General features: G+C 35.9%; 1 pseudogene; it reads left to right on the top strand.

Moving 5' to 3' along the window:
* The first annotated feature begins 3456 nt into the window (after nt 1–3456).
* Nucleotides 3457–4187, top strand: LOC149258372 (uncharacterized; annotated as a pseudogene).
* Nucleotides 4188–15165: the final 10978 nt, after the last annotated feature.

Below are 15165 nucleotides of genomic sequence, written 5' to 3'. Positions count from 1 at the left end.
TTGAGTTTATGATTATTTGATTATTAATCTTAGATTTGATATACTAATATATTAATTTAGCATATTATATTTATAATATATTATATATTAAATTGACACTTACTATATTATAGATCTAATATGCTAAATTAATATATTAATATATCAAATTTGATTTGATATGGAACATATTCGATTCAAGACTTTTCTCTACCTGGCTCATAAATCTTCTGTTTCATATCATCTCCCAGGTATGTTTCAAAGCAATTGTTTTTTCTTGCACATAAGGCATACTTTCGCCCAGCTGGCAGATGTCGACCCCATAAGGGGTTTTTTTTCCTATCCAGGCAATCAATCTGGTAAAAGCACTGTCTTCCCTCTGGTTTATTGCTCATAGAATATCTATTTTTGCGGTACCCTTGGGTATTTTAGGCTTTCAGGCAATTTTGCTCTACATTATACCCATCAGGCTACACAGCCAAGTTATTCTATAATCTCAGTCTATATTCATGTATTTATATGTTTATTTGATTTTTAATACTATCAAGCTTTTTTCGTACTCAAGAAAAAAATAAAAATAATAATAATAATAATTAATAAATTGGTACCCCGATCGGGGTGGAGAAATACGGTCAATCCATGGCAGTGATGGGATGGGGAGGTGGTCGGCAGACGCCACATACCATGGCGATCATTAATAGAGCAGCGGCGAAGGGAGGTGGAGCAGTACGCATACCAAGGAAAGAAGCAGAACGAATTATGGCAATGGCAGGGGAAAGGTCCGGCGGCGATTATCTGCAGCTACAGAAGCTAGGTGGCAGAACCCATTTAAGAAGTGATGCAGGAGGAATATCAGACAACCGGAAGTCGGAGAAGGTGGCGAGGGAAGGAGTAGTCTGGCAGAGAAACGCGAATCAAAGACTCAGGCGTCGTCAAAGTGCTATGGCGGAGGGAGGAAGAAGGGGAAGACAGGAGAAGGAGGGAGAAGGGAAGACCACCTGGAGGGAACAAGAACAGATAACGGTGGCGACTGATAGTTCTGGAGAGAAGGAAATGGAGATAGGGAAGGAGGAATGCAGGGCGAGGGCGACTTTCAAAGTTGGGCAGAGCAGCAGAACCAACAACAGAGGCAGGCCGGGTAAAAGAGGTAAAGGAAGGAGACGCAGGGGACGAGGAAGAACGAGGCAGGATGAATATGGCGAAATGGAGATTCCAGCACCAGAGCAGCAGAAGAGAGGGCGGCGCTCTATCGGGCAGGCAGCTCAGGCAGCGGAGACAGCCTACAGCAAAGGAACAAATGAAGACATAAGGAGGATAATTGATGCGTTGGAGAACAGAGTGTTGGAAGAACCCTCGGATCCTGAAATGGAGGAGTGGAATACCCAGCTGCCGGACCCTGGGAACACGAGAGGGAGATTAACGCTGTATAAGCAAGCATTACATATGTACTGGGTGATGAAGCATCTGCTCGCCAGAGCCATGGAGCAAGTTGCAGTTGAGATGACAGAGATTGCCCAAGGGGTGTCGGATATGAAGAAAGAGATGGCCAGCCTGCAGTTCATGACTCAGAAACAGGACATCAAAATAGAGGAAATTTGAGGTATGCTGAAGGACCTGACAAAGGCAAAGCGAGATGAGGAGATTAAGCAAGAAATTACGATAGATTGAAGTGCCTGCCCAGTTACTCTTTTTGGAATTTTGCTTGCTAATATAAGCTATAGTGAACCAATGTGCATGGTAGTTTGTTAGGTTTTTGAATCTAGACAGCTAGGGCCAAATTGCAAATAGAATATTGTCATGATTTTTGATAGACTATGTTTTTACGCTGGATAAGTAAACTTCTTTAGACAATATTTTTGAGGGACCAACAAACCCGGTTTCCCTACGGGGCGGGTTGAGGTCACCTTTGCTTGTATAGTTTAAATTCGTTGTATATAATAGAAAAAGAAACACCGTAGCTTACAAAAAAAATTAATAAATTAGTTGTGCTAATAAATCAATATTTGAAATATATATAAATCAAATTTGATATATTATTTTAACATATTAAATTATAATATAGTATATATTAAATTTACATTTACTATATATCAATTAATAAATTGGTTTTGCTAATAAATCAATATTTAAAATATTTTTTAAAATATAAAAAAATCAATTTTAAATAAAAAATGATTAAAATCCTTTTACACATAAAAATAAAAATAAAAATAAATATAGAAATTATAAACTATAACATTTTTCGGACCATTCCTGTTTTTTTAAAGATTTGACTAATTCCTGGAGGCTCTCCATTAAGAATTACAGGCGGTAATAAAAAATATACTCAAAATACCTTTTTTCGTGATATTTCGCTTCATCGCTTTTTGTTTTCTTCTAAGATTTGGCCAATTTTCTCACCAGTCTCCATTAATCATTAATTATACACTTATTCGCAACTTCGGTTTAATTTGTCCATAATTCTGCATCTATTCTTTGGAATCAGTTACAAGCTCTGAATTTTCCCAATGGTCTAGACATTTTCCAAATGGCCGAAATCATATTAAAAAAAAAAAATTACAAAAAATAAGATTTCAGTTGGAAAATTTGCACCAAATTCCAAAAAATACATTAATTTAACAAAAATTTATATAGCATATCGATTTTTTGGCGGCCAGAGAATTTTATAAATCGAAGTAAAGTTATTAAATTTCATGATTTTAGGTGTCTTGTAAGTTTTTGATGATGTTAAATCTATTTCCACCATCAAAATATGATTGAAACACTGCCTCTACAAGAATTTTTGAAAATATTTTGCCCGGATTCCTGCAAGTTTTGGTTGTCTCAGCAATTTCTCTGCCTCAGTAAACGACTCCCTAGTTTTTTTTAATATTTTGGACAACACTTTTCTTTTTACCTTTTAAGATTTGACTAATTTTCTACTGTTCACATAAATAAATAATTAGTCTGATGCCCCGTGATATTTCACAAATTTTATTTGAGAAAACTTATCATAACTTAGCCATCATCTCATAAATTTTATTTAAGAAAATAACAACACTTAAAATAACCAGCTGTTGGTTCCTAAGGGGACAGCCTTTCACTCCCAGATACTTTTAGGTCGTAGGCCCATTCATTAGGCCATTCATCCATTTCTTTACATCTCAAGAAAACAAATCTTGCCTAATCAACGTATCAAAGGAAATTTTAAAATATACTCCACAAACAACATTTAACCAATTCAATGACTGTTCACACGAATAATTAATTTAATTAGTGCGAATGCAGGCGATGATAACATACTCCAAACACAACATTTAACCCATTTGTTCACATTAATGATTAATTTAATTAGTGCGATGGATTGTAAAATTGCAAATATGATTGCTGACCCGAAAACGGTGAAGTGGAGAAGTGCGGGCAGCTCTGCTGGAGAACCCCGGCAAAAGGGTGGAGATTTCAAAATCAGGTGTGCAAGTGCAAGTGCAGGCAGCTCTGATGGAGGACACCTGCAAAAGGGGTACACAGTGGTTGCAAGCTTCAACCCCATCAACACCAATACTTTCTTGGCTAGATCCCTCGAACATTACCAATTTTTTCGAAAGTTTTGCTCTCAGAGGAATCCACATTCAGCAGATAAAGCATGGTCGAGTGCTCTGCACCTTCACACTACCTCCCCGTCCGGGCGTATGTTCAACTCTCTCTAGGCCTCTTTCTGTACTCATATGTTCAGTTTTTCGCCCTCTTGAATCCAGTGTTGTTATAATGAGGAAAATGGGCATTGGCGCGCTCCTGCTCTGATGACCCTTGTAGATGATGTTTGTGGAGCTGTTATCATGACGTGTGATCTTCCATTGAAGGTCTCTGTTGATTACAATGTTTCATATATTTCTCCGGTCAGGTAAGACCCATTCTCAGTTTTAGTCCTGCCTTGTCCATCAATATTTTCACGGCATGGGTGTAATCAGTAGATGGATTTGGTTGTGTCAGGATGAAATTGAGATCGAAGCCAGGGTTGTGGGTCACAGGGGAGGCCTTTCTACAGTAGTAGTGGAACTGAGAAACAAAGGCACAGGTGAACTCGTTGCTCTGGCTCGCCAGTCCATGCATAATCGCCGTACATTTGATCATAAAGCCCTACTTAGCAAAATTTGACATTAGAAAATCTGTGGATGTTGCGCAGATTTAACCTAACAGGGCATATGATATGTACGGTAATAAAGAGTAGGAATTTCGCAATTTTTTATTTATGGGAATGTATATTTTAGAATAAGATTGTTGTGTGGATAGTAAGAATTTAATTTTTGCGATTTATATCAAAATTATTTATGATTTTTTTGTTTTTCTAATTTAATTAAAAATGATTTTATTTAAAATCGTTAGATTTAGTTTCATTTGATTTTTATTTATTCTATGAATCTTTATCACTTTGCTTTTTCTTGTTACACTATAGTTTTTTTAAAGTATGAAACTGCAAACTAAGGCTATTTAAGTTCTCAAAATCACTTGGAAAACACACCCATAATCATTGGCGAAGGCACCCTGCCTAGCCTGAGCCACACAGCTTTTAAGGTCACTAAATTTTTACCCAGAAAATTTTAAATCAATAACATTCACATCACATAATACCTTACCACCTTACCAGTACACTCATTATTATTATTTTTTAAATAAAAATATAATTTACCTTCTTCCATCTGTTGGAGCACCTGCCACAAACATTTTATCTAGCTATCAAGCTAAAGCCAACCCACCCGCCATCATCAATTTATCCAGTTTGCTATTAGTTTTATAAGTTTTTTTAAACTTGATAAAATGTATCCTGTATAAATGTCTGGATAATTATTATAAATTCATGTTTATCAAAATTTAACATCAATTTAAGTTATTTAAATTATATGGATATGTTAGTATATTGTCTTTGTTACCTTGTTTTTTAAATATATCTCAGTTTTACATGACACAGTTACCGAAGGTATGCACATATACTATAGAGCTTTACCATCATTGATAAAGGTTGTTGCAGGTCTCCCAAAACTGCAGTGACTTGGAATGAATATTTGGGTCTGGTTTATCTGAGTGTTTTTCCGGTTCAATTCTGTCAGAGTGACCTCACTCCCAAGGACAAAACCGTGTTATCATCCGTACAACTTTGAGTTCCATGATTTCACTTTTTTTCCCTTTTGAATTCACTTTAGATTACTATTAAAATCTATGTTTCACCGGGACACGTTCATGCCATCTAGGTTGAATCTCTTGTATCCCCTACATTTCTTCCTTTTCATTTATCCATGGACCTTACTGTACTAATAAAAAATTCCATCTCCTCCCAAATCCCCAAATTTTCATTTTGCAACTGAGAAGCAAAGGCAGCAACAAGTGAGGACTTTGTGCTGGGAAGAGAAATTTATAGCTTAAAGCAATTGAGTTTTAGCTTGGATCGAGGAAGAGAATTAAATGTGAGTGACTGACAGTTTGCTTTTGAAATTTTCCCTACAAGCAATTTGTTTCAAAGTTTGCACTTCCAATCATCAACTCCCATAATTGAAGCAGCAATTCGGCTATCTTAAGTTTTGGTAGTGGAACGAGGGGCAGTCAAGTGGGATATAAAAAACAAATGAGGATGTCAAAGGTTGATGGAGAAATGAGGGGCAATCAAATGGGAGTGCAATTAAAGTGGGGTTGGAACTATTAAAAATGTACGGTTGGACGTTCAACCATCTGGCAGTTTTCTTTTGATTTGTTTGTAAGTGAAATGTGCTGGTTCATATTCCCTGGAAGCTGAACATTTCCGCTGTCCCGCAGTGTTGTGTGTGTTCATGATGCATGGTAACTGCCAGTGCTGCAAACCGTATAGTATTGGAGCTTGTACAGGCCTGAACTCTCTTACGATTGGGTTGAGTGATCTTGGGAATCTTCTGGAGAGTAATTCTCAGTACATGAGAGTAGATTTCATTTTGTTAGAGTTGTGTTCATCCAGTTTGATTTTCTGTTTGATGAGTAATTTAACCTATGTTGGTACTGAAGCATGCCTTGGTGAAGTGTTGTTGTTTTTATGCATATGAAATATTTTCGTACGTTGTACTTTTTTGTGATGCATGCCATATTCTCTTGCTGCTTGAGTGTGGTGATATATTTATAGAGCATTTATGCATTATTTTGGATGTGGTGCCAATAAGACCACCCCAACCATAGTGGGCCACATTAGTGGAACATATATAGATAGGGTGATCATTGGTCTGATGTTTTGGGCGAAATCAATTCCCAGGGTGTGATGGGTGGTGTGGTCAGTTGGATAACAAAATTGTATTAAAATATGATATTTAGTCTATAATGATGTATTGAAATATGATATTTGTTAGATATTATTTTTTGGGGTTTAACTGCGTTAAGTAAGTCATTCATCTATGGTCATTTCCATGAGAGGTATCCACTTAGCATTGATTTTTGAAAAGTCCAGCGTTAAGTAAGTCATTCATCTATGACCATTTCCATGAGTCATTCATCTATGGTCATTTCCATGAGAGGTATCCACTTAGCATTGATTTTTGAAAAGTCCAGCGTTAAGTAAGTCATTCATCTATGACCATTTCCATGAGAGGTATCCACTTAGCAATTATTGCCTAATTTTTCATGAATCATGACCATTTCCATGAGAGGTATCCACTTAGCACTTATTGCCTAATTTTTCATGAATCGTGACCATTTCCATGAGAGGTATCCACTTAGCACTGATTGCTTAAATCACATAGCATCAATATTTTTCATGAATTTTGAATAGTCCACTTTGGTGGTGAAGAAGTTGGATTGAAACTAGTGAAATAAATCACATAGCATCAATATTTTTCATGAATTTTGAATAGTCCACTCTAGTGATGGGGTGAAAAACTTGGATTGAAACTAGTGAAATAAATCACATAACATCAATCATCACTTCCGGGGTAACCAAGACTTCCCGTGAGGTCACCCATTCCAGATCGCCTTTGGCTCAAGTGCACTTAATTGTGGAGTTTTCCCCACAATCAAGCCCACTTAGCTTGCTACCCCATTTGCAAAACCTTAACAAGTATTGTGCCTCATGAACCATTCAAGTAGAGTTCCCTTCACTGTTTTGAATTAAGTATTGGGGGCTTTCCCAGTGCATTATATTAGATATCATTTTTTGGGATTCAACTATGTTAAGTAAGTCACTCATCTATGACCATTTCCATGAGAGGTAGTCTCACTTAGCACTCATTGCATCGGGTGATGCATTGTATTAAGTTTTTCTTTTAATTATGATATTTGGTATATAATGTCATGATTGAAATATGTTGAAAATTGAGGTTTTTTTTACTCATGATATTTTGTTTTAATTCCATGGTTGAAAAATGTCGAAATTTCAAAAGTTTTGGAATACTATGTGAATTTATTGGACACTTCAACAAAATCACACGGTATTCCAGAGGCTCTTCACATCATATTGTTAACTATGAAAATCTATATGCTAGCATATTAAGTTTTTTCAAGGTCGTGATATTTTGTTTTAATGTCATGGTTGAAATTTTTTTAAATTTTAAGGTTTTTCGAAGTCATCATATTTATCTTTAATATCATGTTGAAAAATGTTAGAATTTTTAGGTTTTTTTGGAGTCATCATATTTTATCGTTAACACTATTGTTGAAAATTATTGGAATTTTAAGGTATTTCATAATCATGATATTTTATTTTTAATGTTCTAAAAAATATTGGAATTTTAACAAAGGAAAAAATGTTCATGAAACATCAACATGATTTTGGGTGTTTTTTCATGTCCATTACACAAAAATTTCAGTTTTTAATGTCATATAAAAATAATAATAATAATAATAATTTGCATTTTAACCCAAAAAAAAACCATGCATCATCAACACTTTTGTTAATGTTTGGGGAATTGAACTCGTGACTTCACATCAAAAAGTGTCTTAACAAAACACCCCATCACCCTCTATCCAAGACCCTATGGACAAGGTTATTTCATGTTTATTGCACATCATTTTTTGTATTTAATGACATTAATTTTTTGGGTGTTTTTTCATTTTTTTTAAACCAAAAAGAGCAAGTTTTTTGGATAGAGTTCTTGTTTTGAATTACAATATTTATAGTTAATAATTAAATTAGGACACTACCAAAGGGATTTGAACCTTGGATCTCTCAATTTTATTAAGATTCACATTACTTTAATCACCAATTAAACTTCCCCAAAACAACTTAGATACTATTTTAACAACATACATATTTCATTAAAAATTTACTGACATAGTTTAATTTAATTTTTTTTAATCAAATTTTAAATTAAACTAATTCGTCATAGCATTTCTATTTCAACCCAAGTGGATGAGGCGACATTAACTTTTTTTTTTAATTTAATTAGACAATTAAGACTTACTCTTGGCACATTAATTTTATTTTTTAGTTTAATTAGACGAATAAGATTTACTCTTCAGAGATTCAAAGGACCCTTTTTCAGACATCATGCAAAGTATTTGCTCCTGTTTTGATGCTATAACAAGTTCATAGGCATCATCTGCCTTATCTCTGTTTTATGTCTAAATATGCTCATCTTTTATGGAACTTATATCTGTAAACACTCTCAGATTTTATCTGCCGTATGTCTCCTCTTCAGTTCTTCCTGATATGAACTGCCAATGTTACAATGTAGATCTTTATATTGACTTAATATAAAACTATCGTGCTTTTTCTTCTGAAAAAATAAAAATAAAAAATAAAAAATAAAATAAAATAATAATTTAATCTGGGCAAAGCTTTGCCTGAATCACACAGAGGGAGAGCGAAGCGATGGAATGTGGGGGAGTTTGATTCCCTTAGAGTGTTGTCTGTCAACAATAGCATAGCTGATCCCTTATATTATTACCCTGGTTATTATAGGTCACTTGAAAAATCATTTTATAAATAATTACTTTGTCAATTTTATTTTCTATTGTTTAAATGGTTTTACGTTTTACCATATTCTGAAGCTAGAGGGTTCGATTAGTAAAACCCATGCTTTAAAATGGGCGTCCACACACAACCACTGACGTGTAGAATTTAAAATGTTTAAAGAGAATTTGAAAATACAGCCAGAAATCCAATTGATTCGTTTAGATGTCAAGTATAAAACCAATAAAGGGAATTCAATTTTCGCTGGCTAGATTTGTCCACAAATTTTCGGAGCTTTCGTCTGGGTTAGCACATAATGTCATTTTTATATTTTAAGGAAAGTTTTTAAAAATTACTTTATATTTGTAATAAATAAATGAGCAATATAAATTGGAAAAAAAAAAAAATTATATTTATTTATTTTATAAAAAAATATTATAATATATTTAAAAAATATTCAATAAAGAATTTATATGGTATATTGAGTTTTAATATAAAAAATTCAGAATATTAAAATACCTTTATTTATATGGTATATTGAGTTTTAGCATAAAAAGAGGTTAGAATATTAAAAAGAAATGGAGTATGGAGGATGTAGACATTGGAAACTATGTCGGTTTTTTAAATCTTAAAAATGAGGGGGGAGTTTATCTAGTCATATTTGATTTGGTATAAATAAAATAAAAGAATGAACAAAAATTGATGGTTTATAGGAATAATAATTTTAGTAGGCTCTCTTCAAGTTTATTAATTTATTTTGATCAAATTATCATCCTGCAACAAATGTTTCCAGGTTTACTATAAATTCTTATTTTCTAATGAGATCTACATTAAACATGACTTCCACTCTTAAACAAGATGGCGTATGCTTAGTATATGGATCAAATATTTAGTGCTCATGGATCATATAGACATAAAAAATAAATAAACTATTATACAAATGCCTACCATCTTTTTTCTTTTTGGCATTGTGTTTAAATATTTATAATTGTCATTTTTATTATTTTTAACACTTTATCATTGTTATGGTTTAGAATTTATGAACTATTATATTTTTCCTAGGATTCATGAATTATTATCATTATTATTATTTAAAATTTATTTTATCTAAAAAACTATTTTGTTCGTTAATTTTTATTTGATATTTTCATTAAAATAATAATAATAAGATAATTAAAATTATTAGATATCATTTTGGGATTCCACTGCAGTAAGTAATTCATCTATGACCATTTCCATGCACATAGCATCAATCATCACTTCCGGTGATGCTCACAGGGGTGAAGAAGTGGGATTGAAACTAGTGAAATGAATCACATAGCATCAATCATCACTTCCGGGGTTTGCTCCCGGTAACCAGGACTTCCTGGGAGGTCACCCATCCCAGATCGCCTCTGGCTCAAGCGCGCTTAACTATGGAGTTTTCCCCACAATCAAGCCCACTTAGCTTGCTACCCCATTTGCAAATCCTTAGCAAGTATTGTGCCTCATGAACCATTCAAGTAGAGTTCCCTTCACACTTATTGAATTAAGTGTTGGGGGTTTTCACAATGCATTATATTAAATATCATTTTTGGATTCCACTGCATTAAGTAAGTCATTCATCTATGACCATTTCCATGAGAGGTAGTCACAATTCACTAATTTCTCATGATTTTTGAATAGTCCACTTAACACTCATTGTATCGGGTGATGCTCACAAGGGTGAAGAAGTGGGACTGAAACTAGTGAAATGAATCACATAGCATCAATCATCACTTCTGGGGCTTGCACCCGGTAACCAGGACTTCTCGGGAGGTCATTTATTACCAAATTGAAAGTTTTCTTTAATGATTTCTGGTTGGATTGTAAATATTTCTCTAATCATTGGTAATAAAGGCATAATATGACATTTATAGCCACTAATCCACTTTTTTTTTCCAGAGGAAAAAGCTGTAACCTTTTATTAAAAAATGAAAAGTTACAATTGCAGATGCATTAAGCATTTCCATAAGCTGCCACATGGGCTCGAGTGCTTTCGCACCCCTCGCAACGTTAGAGGACTAACGTGCACAAAGAATAAGAAAAGAGAAAGAGAGGAGAGAGAGAGAAAGGGCAAAAAAAACTGAATTCCGGCGCTTCAAGTTTTTCTCCCCTTCTTCTTTTCAACCTTGCGCCACTCTCCTTGAGTGGGCTCGATCGAAGCAATGACTAACTGTGATTCTACATTCTGTGGGCCTGTTTCTTTGTCTGAGTCTGAAGTATCTGAGTGGTGATGCCGTTTGATGCCTCCCATGCTTGGATCCACGCTTGTCATCTCTGCCTGATTTTGGTGAATCTTTGTGTTCTTGTTTGCTGATGTAGTAAATTTTCCGGAATCTGAGGACAAATGTTCCTGATTGTTTGCCGTGGGGGTGGCAGCCCCGGCATTCTCCCCAATAGGATCATCATGTTGTTCAGGTGGGAAGTTAGGCTCCCCCTCATCCTCTGTTTCTTCTTCTGGATTCACTGTGCATTGCCAGCCTCTTGGTTTGTGAACTTGTTTCTTGTTCCTTCTGTTTTCTCTTTTGTTTTGCGGACAGTTATTATGTAGATGTCCTGTTTGTTGACAGCCTCGACATCTGAAGGCCGTGTTTTCATAATCAAGAGGTTGTTTCCACTGAGAGTTGTTATGGATTAGAATTATATTGTCAGGAAGTCCTTGACTAAGATCAACCTCCACACAGATTCTGGCAAAAGTATGAATGCATCTTTCTATTCTTTCCACATCTTGCTTGATGAATGAACCTATAGCATTCCCTATCGCTGCAAAAACATTAGGAAACCAGAAATGTAATGGAAGGTTGTGGAGCCTGACCCAAACCGGCATTTTGGAAACCACCATAGAGGAGGGGTCAAAACCCGGGAACCAGGGGGTCATGAAGAGACCAGCATTGCCCCAGAACCATGGCCCCTCATGGAGGGCAAAATCTTTTTCCTTAACCGAGTCGAATTTTACAATAAAGAAACCCTTGGAGCACAAATGGATGTCACAATTTGGGGTCCATGTGGAGAAGATCCATTGTCTTAAAGCATCTGTTTTAGGCCAAAACCCGTTGAATCTGCATATGACAGCCAATGAAGAAAGATCAGAATGAAAATTTTTTACCTCAGGCAAGTCGATTTGCAGAACAGGATTCTGTGATCTTTGCTCCACAATGTAGGGACCAGGAAGATCTGGAGATGTTGATGACTTGTTTTTGACTTCCCCCTTCCCTTTGACAACATCTTTAAAAGAACCAATGCCTTTAGGGCCTGAACCCGAGCTTCCTCCTCTCAGCCTTGTGCTTAGAATGATAGTTGAGTCTCGACCAATGCCATAGTGTTGTACTGTAAAATTATCCTGCAGGATTTTACCTGCATGTATCAAACTTAGCAGGTTTGATGGGATGCCTGTATCTGCTTGTATTTCATCCTTTATATTTTTTATCAATATTCCTGTCCAGATTTGCTTGCATATAGTTTTTCCTGACAGGGTTCTGATGAAAATTTGAGTTCGATCCTGTTCTGGGTCCTTGTGGGCTGGCTTAGATTTTTTACCCCCTGAAACTACTGCTATTTGAGTCACAGAGGCGTTTAGATCCGGCCCAGATCTGCTGTCTTTGTGGACAAGGGAGGGCGGATCTGTACCATGCAGCCCCAGAATTCCAAGAAGGGGCAGAGGAATAGGTAATCGGCTCTGTTTCCCGTTGACGCAGACAGGGCAAACTATCCAGGGAAAATCACCCGCGAAGGAGGGCGGGTCATCCTGAGACTGTGTGGGGATCGGTAGATTTGAAGCATAAAACCCCGGGCAATGAAGAGGGGTGCCCAGAGTCGCCCTGAGGAAAACGAAACGTGCCAAGAAAGGGGGAAGAACCTCAAATACCTGATTGTTTTGATTCGATACCAGTGGCTCCTTTCCGTTAATGGATCCGGCCCAAATCCTGAGGGTATCATCGAGCGCTGTGGATCCCGCAGCCAGGCTCCAGCTCTTTCCAGCGTCGAACAAAACTGTGGAGGCGGCGGCGGCAGCGAATGGACCTGCAGAAACCCTAAGCTCGCAAACACCTGCCATTTTTCCCTTCAGATGATCCTAATCAATTTACCATAGCCACTAATCCACTTACCAAAACAAAAGGACACTTTTAATTCATAAAGCTTTACTATTATTAATTATTAATATTTATTTATAAAGATTGGATCAATTATTTTATTATTAGAAAATATTTATTATTATTATTTATTACACTCTTGGGTTTATAGTATTAATCCCTTGGGTGTATTAATCTAAGGGTTTGCTTTCTGAAGGTATAAGTGTAAAAAATAGCAATAGGAAATTATAATTTAATTTGTCCTTGAATTAAATTAGCAACTGAATTGTAATTTTATTCTCATAGCAACTTGTAATAGTTAACTAAGTTAATTTGACTTAGTTGGCTCAGTAAATTCGAGTTGGAATTCTATCTAGAGTCATGTAGAATGATTCTTAAATTTTAGGGGTCCAGGTTGATTTTTTTTGAGTTGTAATTAATTAACTTAGTCTAACTGAGTTAAAGTCAGTTAAACTAGTTCAATCAGTTGGAGGAACTAGTAGGAAGTCTAGTAATGGGGATGAGCTTCAGTGTAACTTCACTGCTCCAGCAGTTAACTGAAGCTTCACTCATAAATAACTCATGCATGTCAGTTCAGAGGAAGACCCAGTTGAGATTAGAGTTCAGGGACAATGTACTATCAGTTGTATAATTTTTCGAGTTGTACAAATGGTGAATGCAATCAGTAGAAAGCCTATGATGGATTGCATAGTTGTGGTGAGGGATTTCGAATTAAATATGGGCTAATTCCCTTAGGGATTGTGCAAGGAAGTAGGGGCTTGGCAGGCAACAAAATTGGCTAAGTGTTAGCTTGAGCTGGTTTGTGAAGCAAAGAGATAGATTGTACTTGTGCAGGAATTCTTCGGGTTGAACAAGCATTGTATTTTATTCTCAAATATTATCGTTAATGCAATATAGATAGTTGGGGTTTTGAGCAGTTACTTTCCCCAAAAAGATATTGTGTTCCGTGCGATTGAAATTCTTCTTTTTCTACTTGGTGCTTTCATTGATCAATTTTGGTTTCTGCTAATGAGTAGAGTAGATTCTTATCTTATGTTTTAACATATCACATAAGTTATTGAATCTACAAGTAAAAATCTACATGCTCTCAAAGCTGAAGACATTATAGAAGAGAAGAATTCTAGTTTGTTGTGCATGTGAAATTGAATTTGCAAGTTCATACTAGTTCACAGTCAGCAATATGTCATTCTACAGTTTGAGACTTGAGTATTCCCTAAAGGGAAGCTCGAATTACATAGCTTAGAAGGACAAGATGGAGGCAGTGTTGGAAGACAACGGGCTGAAGGAATTCATAGATCTTGATATTCTGAAACCTCCAGCATCTGATTCTAAAGATCTGGTTGAATGGAGAAAGTATGTGGCAAAAGTGAGAAGGATTATCTTAGGAGTTCGAGATCATATTGTCTCGAATCTCCACGGTAAGGAAACTCCATTTTCAATGTGGAAGGCATTGACAGACCTGTTTCAAAATAGAAGTGACCACAAGAAGCTGGCAGTGAAGGACAATCTCAAAAAGATCAAGGTGGAAGTTGACACCTAATCATAGGGATTGGGTGAACAACTGTAATTAGTGTAACTAAATAATAGAGAAAATGGAGAGTCATCGGGAGATGAACTGAACAGTCACTCCCTCTTGTATATAATAATGAACAACCTGAATGAATCATACAATTACATTTGATGATTCATCTCTTGGTCTGACATGGTATCAGAGCCAGTGCCATTTTTGGCTTCCCTCTCTGCTTTGTAACTCCTCTCTCGCAACCGCTGCCCCTCTTTGGTAACTGCTGCAAACGTTCGAATGGTTATGTGAGGCAACTGCTCCACAAGTGCAGTTGAGGTATCACTCTCTTGGTTTCATAGTGTTAAACACGGGTGCGATGAATGAAATTGTCTTATTACTGTGTATCGGTGTTCTGGACTCTAATCTTGTATTTTTCTCTTTTCATACATTTTATTTATAAATCACAATCAATTAGTGCTAAGAGTTAATACTGAGTTTAAGCGTTAAACCTTTTCTTAATCATCTTTTGAATTAAGCATGTGGATAGTATTTGGCAAGTGGTAAGCAGTATCTCGCGCACCCTAAAGGCTGGAAATGGTATTCCTAAATTTCACGTGAGTAACCTTAGCAGGCGACACATAGCATCATAAAACCACTTTTCTTGCACGCTCTAGATTTGTTATGCATCGTGC

Source organism: Pinus tabuliformis, chromosome 6, assembly GCF_031772625.1.
Source record: "Pinus tabuliformis cultivar Carrire ecotype Pingquan chromosome 6, CPIR1, whole genome shotgun sequence".
NCBI lineage: Eukaryota > Viridiplantae > Streptophyta > Pinopsida > Pinales > Pinaceae > Pinus > Pinus tabuliformis.
This window is presented reverse-complemented; position numbering and strand designations above follow the sequence as displayed.